Source organism: Anopheles ziemanni, assembly GCF_943734765.1.
Source record: "Anopheles ziemanni chromosome X unlocalized genomic scaffold, idAnoZiCoDA_A2_x.2 X_unloc_6, whole genome shotgun sequence".
Taxonomy (NCBI): domain Eukaryota; kingdom Metazoa; phylum Arthropoda; class Insecta; order Diptera; family Culicidae; genus Anopheles; species Anopheles ziemanni.
This window is the reverse complement of record NW_026689829.1, coordinates 365001-374171: the sequence shown is the minus strand read 5'-3', so window position 1 is coordinate 374171 and position 9171 is coordinate 365001.

Genomic DNA, 9171 nt, shown 5'->3' with positions numbered 1-9171 from the left:
CCCTAGGAAGAAACACGGACCAAGTCAGATGGCCTAAGTCAAGAGTACAAGTGACCTAGGCAAAGTTGTATGGCGCTGAGGACCCTGAAAAATCGGGTTAGTGTAGTTCAGACAGGGGAGGTTTCTGGGTCGGCTGAACCTCCTTATTTCGGGTTTTGGCCTCCTCAAGAAGACAGACCTAGGCGAACTGCCTAGGGTGAAAGTGCGAAGACCAATCGAATAGTAAGACAAGTTTTGACCGATCGCCCTAGGCAAGCTTGTATGAAGAAAGGGACCCTATGGGTCATATGGAAATACATGAAAAATCGGCTAAGTCCCAAAATTGGGATGTCTGAACTACACTAAAAAGTTACCACATCAAGCAAGGCAAAGTACCTAGGTGAACCCTAGGAAGAAACACGGACCAAGTCGGATGGCCTAAGTCAAGAGTACAAGTGACCTAGGCAAAGTTGTATGGCGCTGAGGACCCTGAAAAATCGGGTTAGTGTAGTTCAGACAGGGGAGGTTTCTGGGTCGGCCGAACCTCCTTATTTCGGGTTTTGGCCTCCTCAAGAAGACAGACCTAGGCGAACTGCCTAGGGTGAAAGTGCGAAGACCAATCGAATAGTAAGACAAGTTTTGACCGATCGCCCTAGGCAAGCTTGTATGAAGAAAGGGACCCTATGGGTCATATGGAAATACATGAAAAATCGGCTAAGTCCCAAAATTGGGATGTCTGAACTACACTAAAAAGTTACCACATCAAGCAAGGCAAAGTACCTAGGTGAACCCTAGGAAGAAACACGGACCAAGTCGGATGGCCTAAGTCAAGAGTACAAGTGACCTAGGCAAAGTTGTATGGCGCTGAGGACCCTGAAAAATCGGGTTAGTGTAGTTCAGACAGGGGAGGTTTCAGGGTCGGCCGAACCTCCTTATTTCGGGTTTTGGCCTCCTCAAGAAGACAGACCTAGGCAAACTGCCTAGGGTGAAAGTGCGAAGACCAATCGAATAGTAAGACAAGTTTTGACCGATCGCCCTAGGCAAGCTTGTATGAAGAAAGGGACCCTATGGGTCATATGGAAATATACGAAAAATCGGCTAAGTCCCAAAATTGGGATGTCAGAACTACACTAAAAAGTTACCACATCAAGCAAGGCAAAGTACCTAGGTGAACCCTAGGAAGAAACACGGACCAAGTCAGATGGCCTAAGTCAAGAGTATAAGTGACCTAGGGAAAGTTGTATGACGGTGAGGACCCTGAAAAATCGGGTTAGTGTAGTTAAGACAGGGGAGGTTTCAGGGTCGGCCAGACCTCCTTATTTCGGATTTTGGCCTCCTCAAGAAGACAGACCTAGGCGAATTGCCTAGGGTGAAACTGCGAAGACCAATCGAATAGTAAGACAAGTTTTGACCGATCGCCCTAGGCAAGCTTGTATGAAGAAAGGGACCCTATGGGTCATATGGAAATATACGAAAAATCGGCTAAGTCCCAAAATTGGGATGTCAGAACTACACTATAAAGTTACCACATTAGCAAGGCAGACTTGTATGAAGAACGGGACCCTGGTGAAAGTAGCAAATATCCCAAACCGAACATGAATATTATACACACAAGAGTACGAACATAAAGGAACACGGACCAAGCGTACCGAGAGAATCGGTACTATAGAACCCTCGTGGTTCTACACAAAGACTTTATGTTAGGGGTTCAAGCCCCATAGTACTCAAACGGTGACAGTAGCAAATATCCCAAAACGAACGTGAATCTTATTCACAAGAGTACGAACATAAAGGAACACGGACCAAGCGTACCGAGAGAATCGGTACTATAGAGCCCTCGTGGTTCTACACAAAGACTTTATGTTCGGGGTTCACACCCCAAATCGAACGTGGAATTTACTTTCTGATGGTCATGCGGTCGTCCAAAGGGGTCTAGTATCCTGGGATGACAAGCATCACGGGCACAGCTCGTATCAAAACAGTCGAAGAGGCCCGCGAAAGCTTGCTTTCCATGGCTATGCGATGCACAAATTGAGTTTACTCACCGTAGTATAAAACGAACGAACCGAACCTATCCGAGTAGGGATAATGGGCGCAGTAACATACTTCTGTGACCCAGCGAGAGTTGAACGAGGTGACATGAACTGTCAGTGGCTTATATCAGATGGGATACATACATGAGATTGCTTTCAAATCTACACTCGAAAACCTAACCAAGTAAAAGCGAACGTGGGGAGGATTCGAAACCGGTAACGAAATCTTAAGCTGGAAAGAGTCATCACTATGGATACATATTATGCGAAACCAATCAAGTGCTCAGTACTGATCCAAAACCTAAGAGCACTAGTGAACACCTTATTCTCACCCTAGTTCACATCCAAGTGATCGACCACGTGTGTGAAGCAAAGACCAATCGAATTCCTCAATGGACTGAACACTATGAACAAATGGCCAAAAACGTTATAACTATCCAAACATCCTACTATCTAGCGAAAGTCATCACGATGGAACCATACAATGATCTTAACCTATAGCGCTCACCTATTCCTACCCAGAGTGCAAGTGAACATATTGCTCACCCTAACCAGTTCACATCCACGTGATCGACTAACATACCGAAGTTACCACAAGTCAAAGTTATACGTTTACAAGCGCAAGACCAATCGAAAACCCCGAAAGCAATCTCGACCCAAAATGTATTATCCGTGAGTGTAGTCGAGTCTCGTACTCGTCATCTGTAATCGTCGGATAGAATATCCAGTACACGGTTGTCTTTCCAAATGAAATCTACATACAGAACTCGCTCTTGGCAAATGGGTGGCATTGGCGCAATCAGGAGCGAGTTCCCGTCCGGGTGCCAAGTGATTGGCAAATGTCTGGGGGAAAGCAACCATATATTGATTTGTCTGTTAGTGTACTGGGTGTTTGAGGTATGTAGTATCCACGCTTGGTTGGGTGTGTCAGAGGACCATGGATGCGTTCACAACCCCAATTGGGGTACATCGGGAATGATTTTGTGGAACCGATGTGCCCGGCACACACTAAGTTTTGTTGCAAGTTAATAGTGTGCCATGTCCGGGGGGGTTGTGATTAAACTCTGGTGAATTGCGTACTGTGGTGATTGGGGTATGAAAGCCCCGCAGTTGCAATGATCGGACGCGCCTAGCGTGTCCTTTAGTTGATGGTAGGGAAATGAAGGCCCTTGTCAGCTCACCTAAGTATTCATGGAAGTTTGGCATAAGGTCGCTGTGGTAGGGGTATGAAGGCCCCGTCAGCGCATGCACAATCGGGCGCACGAGCGCTTAGCGGAGTCGAATGCCGCTCAAGTGCCTGTCCGGTGCATCGGGTGTGTGTGATACGAGGGCAATGAGGTTCGCACGGGGGCTCGCCTCCCGTGTGCTACCGGACTTGACAACATATAGAACGTGGTGTTTGCTCCTCCGGGTGCAATGGGACAATGAACATTCGAACGCAAAGTCGGAATTCTGGTTGATCCTACCAGTAATATACGCTCGTCTCAAAGGTTAAGCCATGCATGTCTAAGTACAAACAGATTTAATGTGAAACCGCATAAGGCTCAGTATAACAGCTATAATTTACGAGATCATCAACCTAGTTACTTGGATAACTGTGGAAAATCTAGAGCTAATACATGCAACATGCCAGGACCCTCGCGGGAACTGGTGCACTTATTAGTCAAACCAATCGCGGGTTCTCCGTGTCATTGAGTTGAAGTCTGGATAATGATGCTGATCGTATGGTCTCGCACCGACGACAGATCTCGCAAATATCTGCCCTATCAACTATGGATGGTAGTATAGAGGACTACCATGGTTGCAACGGGTAACGGGGAATCAGGGTTCGATTCCGGAGAGGGAGCCTGAGAAATGGCTACCACATCCAAGGAAGGCAGCAGGCGCGTAAATTACCCAATCCCGGGACGGGGAGGTAGTGACGAGAAATAACAATATGAAACTCTTTAATGATGTTTCATAATTGGAATGAGTAGAGCATAAATCCTTCTACGAGGATCAAGTGGAGGGCAAGTCTGGTGCCAGCAGCCGCGGTAATTCCAGCTCCACTAGCGTATATTAAAATTGTTGCGGTTAAAACGTTCGAAGTTGATACTTGTCCAACACAGTCCGGCTCCGCCGACCCGGTCAACCCGTGGTCGGTGGGCCAAGTCGGAATCTGGTTGCGACTCAATGGTGTGGTAGGGCACCAAGTCTGTGTCATGGTGTGCCCTTCAACGGGTGCAAGTGTAACATAGAGCTCGACCGCTCACGTTTACCTTGAACAAATTAGAGTGCTTAAAGCAGGGTGCCCAAACGCCCTAGAATAATCTTGCATGGAATAATGGAATACGACCTTGGTCTAATCTTTCATTGGTTTGTACTCAGACCGGAGGTAATGATTAACAGAAGTAGTTGGGGACACTAGTATTACGGCGCGAGAGGTGAAATTCGTAGACCGTCGTAAGACTAACTAAAGCGAAGGCATTTGTCAAGGATGCTTTCTTTAATCAAGAACGAAAGTTAGAGGATCGAAGGCGATTAGATACCGCCCTAGTTCTAACCGTAAACGATGCCAACTAGCAATTGGGAGACGCTACAACCAGGTGCTCTCAGTAGCTTCCGGGAAACCAAAGTCAGGTTCCGGGGGAAGTATGGTTGCAAAGTTGAAACTTAAAGGAATTGACGGAAGGGCACCACAATGAAATGGAGCTTGCGGTTCAATTTGACTCAACACGGGAAAACTTACCAGGTCCGAACTTATGGAGGTGAGACAGATTAATAGCTCTTTCTCAAATTTAAGGGTAGTGGTGCATGGCCGTTCTTAGTTCGTGGATTGATTTGTCTGGTTAATTCCGATAACGAACGTGACTCACATATGCTAACTAGAACGCAGTCAGCGTTAATGCGTCGATGCCGATTGGAACGGGTTAGGACCTTTCGGTGGAGTATGACCTGACACCTTCGCTGTTCGTGTGCGCAAGTGCACTTACGGTACGCTGCTTAGCAGGACAATTTGTGTTTAGCAAAATGAGATCGAGCGATAACAGGTCCGTGATGCCCTTAGATGTTCTGGGCTACACGCGTGCTACAATGTGGGTAGCAGCGTGTCTCCTATTCCGAGAGGAACGGGAAATCACTCAAATACTCACTTAGTAGGGATTATGGATTGCAATGGTCCATATGAACTCGGAACTTCTAGTAAGTGCTGGTCATCAGCCAGCGTTGAATACGTCCCTGCCCTTTGTACACACCGCCCGTCGCTACTACCGATGGATTATTTAGTGAGGTCTTTGGAGATGATCGTTCGCTGGATCCTCGTGAACCGCGTCTGCTTTATCGAAGTTGACCGAACTTGATGATTTAGAGGAAGTAAAAGTCGTAACAAGGTTTCCGTAGGTGAACCTGCGGAAGGATCATTAGTGGCCAAGTGATCCTTCCAGAAGTCCGAACCTGCGGGTTGAGACTTCGGCACAAGTTGCCATATGATAATTGACGAAACACTATAGAAGTCCGAACCTGCGGGTTGAGACTTCGGCACAAGTTGCCATATGATAATTGACGAAACACTATAGAAGTCCGAACCTGCGGGTTGAGACTTCGGCACAAGTTGCCTTATACATGACTTCGAACAAATACACAAGTCCGAACCTGCGGGTTGAGACTTAGGCACAAGTTGCCTTATACATGACTTCGAACAAATACACAAGTCCGAACCTGCGGGTTGAGACTTAGGCACAAGTTGCCATATGAAAGTTGACGAAACACTAACAAGTCCGAACCTGCGGGTTGAGACTTAGGCACACGTTGCCTTATACATGACTTCGAACAAATACACAAGTCCGAACTTGCGGGTTGAGACTTAGGCACAAGTTGCCTTATACATACATTGGCCAAATAAACAGAAGTCCGAACCTGCGGGTTGAGACTTAGGCACAAGTTGCCATATTATATTCGATCAAACACTAAGTAGTCCGAACCTGCGGGTTGAGACTCAAGACCGTAACAAGATGTCACTATACAAGTCCGAACCTAAGGGTTGAGACTTAATGCGATCTAGATACCAAGTTGACATCCAATACCTGTTGAGCAAAACCAAAGATTCCCTGTTCTCGAATGAATACACTATATAACAGGGAATCATGAAGAAATCAAGCAAGCGTGAAACAAAGTCATCACTTGGGCATGCTCGATAGCCAACCACATGACCTTAACCTAAGAGAGCATGCAAACCACATGATACCTATAAACGATTAACCCGCCCTAGTTCAATCGTTCACCAAGTGATGACTTCAGTATGGCTAAGAGAAAAACTTTTAAATGGGAAAAACTCTAAGTCCGAACCTCCGGGTTGAGACTTCCGCGTCGGAGGTGGGCGCACCTCCTAACCGAAAGATGGTGAATCAGGGGTGTTCGATCAGCAATGGTCGAATGCCCCGTCGTAGTGCAACTATGACAATCAAAGTCAAGACCTCCGGGTTGAGACTTTCCGCGAGTACAAGCATAAAGGAACACGGACCAAGCCGTACCGAGAGAATCGGTACTAGAGCCCTTGTGGTTCTACATTGAGAGAGCCCTCGTGGTTCTCATTAGGGGCTTTATGCAAGTCGTACTCAATACTGTGGTGTGAAGTATAAAGTATAGTCCTCGCCTGGTCCACGCTGCTTCGGCGGTCCTGGGTAAGAGAGTTAATTCTAGCTTGCCCTATAGTGGAATGAGGACACTTAATGCTTCGTCTTTTAGCGGCGGCTAGACTCCTCCTCACGGGGAACGAGTTGACGCGCACAGCGGCGGCTTACGCACTATGGCAATCATGGATGCCTGAAGATTCCGTGAAGTTCTCCCCTGGTCCACGCTGCCTCGGCAGTCCTGGGTAAAATGGAATATTTCCAGCTTGCCCTATAGTGGAAGAGGACTATCCAACAATACAAAGTCAAGACCTCCGGGTTGAGACTTTCCGCGTCGGTGGTGTCGCGCACCGCCTATCCGAAAGATGGTGTAACAGGGGTGTTCGATCAGCAATGGTCGGATGCCCCGTCATAGTCCAACTATGACAACCAAAGTCAAGACCTCCGGGTTGAGACTTTCCGCGTCCGGAGGTACGCGTACCGCCTACCCGAAAGATGGTGTGCTTCTGGGGTATTCGATGAGTCGGATACCCCGTCGTAGTCCAACTATGACAATACAAAGTCAAGACCTCCGGGTTGAGACTTCCGCGTCGGAGGTGCGCGCACCGCCTACCCGAAAGATGATGAATCAGGGGTGTTCGATCAGCAATGGTCGGATGCCCCGTCGTAGTCCAACTATGACAATCAAAGTCAAGACCTCCGGGTTGAGACTTCCGCGTCCGGAGGTACGCGTACCGCCTACCCGAAAGATGGTGAATCAGGGGTGTTCGATCAGCAATGGTCGGATGCCCCGTCGTAGTCCAACTATGACAATCAAAGTCAAGACCTCCGGGTTGAGACTTTCTAAGAGTACAAGCATAAAGGAACACGGACCAAGCCGTACCGAGAGAATCGGTACTAGAGCCCTCGTGGTTCTACATTGAGAGAGCCCTCGTGGTTCTCATTAGGGGCTTTATGCAAGTCGTACTCAATACTGTGGTGTGAAGTATAAAGTATAGAGTCCTCCACTGGTCCACGCTGCTCCGGCGGTCCTGGGTAAGATAGTTCATTCTAGCTTGCCCTATGTGGAAGAGGACTCAATACCCTACCTGTTGAGCTTGAAACAAAGTCATCACTTGGGCATGCTCATATTGCCATACAATATTCCATTATCTACTAATGAGCATGCAGCTATATGATTATAACCTGTAAACGATTACCCCGCCGTAGTTCAGCGCTTCAACCAAGTGATGACTTCAGTATGGCTAGTGTGTGAAGTATAAAGTATAGTCCTCCCCTGGTCCACACTGCTTCGGCGGTCCTGGGTAAGATAGTTAGTTCTAGCTTGCCCTATGTGGAAGAGGACACCATACTTAATACTGTGGTGTAATGAACAAAGTATAGTCCTCCACTGGTCCACGCTGCTTTGCAGTCCTGGGTAAGATAGTTAATTCTAGCTTGCCCTATGTGGAAGAGGGCATACAAGACAAAGTATAGTTCTCCCCTGGTCCACGCTGCTCCGGCGGTCCTGGGTAAGATAGTTAATTCTAGCTTGCCCTATGTGGAAGAGGACATAATACTCTACCTGTTGAGCTTTAAACAAAGTCATCACTTGGGCATGCTCTATAGCCAACAACATGACATTAACCTAAGAGAGCATGCAGCGTATTATCCCAATGCAAAGTAAACGATAGACTCGCCCTAGTTCAGTGCTTCAACCAAGTGATGACTTCAATATGGCTAGTGTGTGAAGTATAAAGTATAGTCCTCCCCTGGTCCACACTGCTTCGGCGGTCCTGGGTAAGATAGTTAATTCTAGCTTGCCCTATGTGGAAGAGGACACCATACTTAATACTGTGGTGTAATGAACAAAGTATAGTCCTCCACTGGTCCACGCTGCTCCGGCGGTCCTGGGTAAGATAGTTCATTCTAGCTTGCCCTATGTGGAAGAGGGCATACAAGACAAAGTATAGTTCTCCCCTGGTCCACGCTGCTTCGGCGGTCCTGGGTAAGATAGTTAATTCTAGCTTGCCCTATGTGGAAGAGAGCATACATGAACCAAGAACGAAGGTTATGATCGAGGAATGATTCGACAACTAACCGATGGTATGAAATGTGAAGAATTCAAGCAAGCACACAATCAAGTCATCACTTGGGCATGCTCGATAGCCAACCTCATGACATTAACCTAGTAGAGCATGCGAAAACCAATATATATGTAAACGATGCCCCTCCCTAGTTCAGCGCTTCAACCAAGTGATGACTTCAGAATGGCTAAATCAAATCGGTTCAAAACATACCATCGGTACCCTATTGAAACACACAAGTCGATATCAAACCTCATGATTGTGTAGTCCTCCACTGGTCCACGCCGCTTCGGCCGTCCTGGGTAAAATGGTTCATTCCAGCTTGCCCTATGTGGAAGAGGGCACATTACTCAATACTGTGGTGTGAAGTATAAAGTTCAGTTCTCCCCTGGTCCACGCTGCTTCGGCGGTCCTGGGTAAGATAGTTCATTCTAGCTTGCCCTATGTGGAAGAGGACACTTAATACTTCGTCTCTAAGCGGCGGCT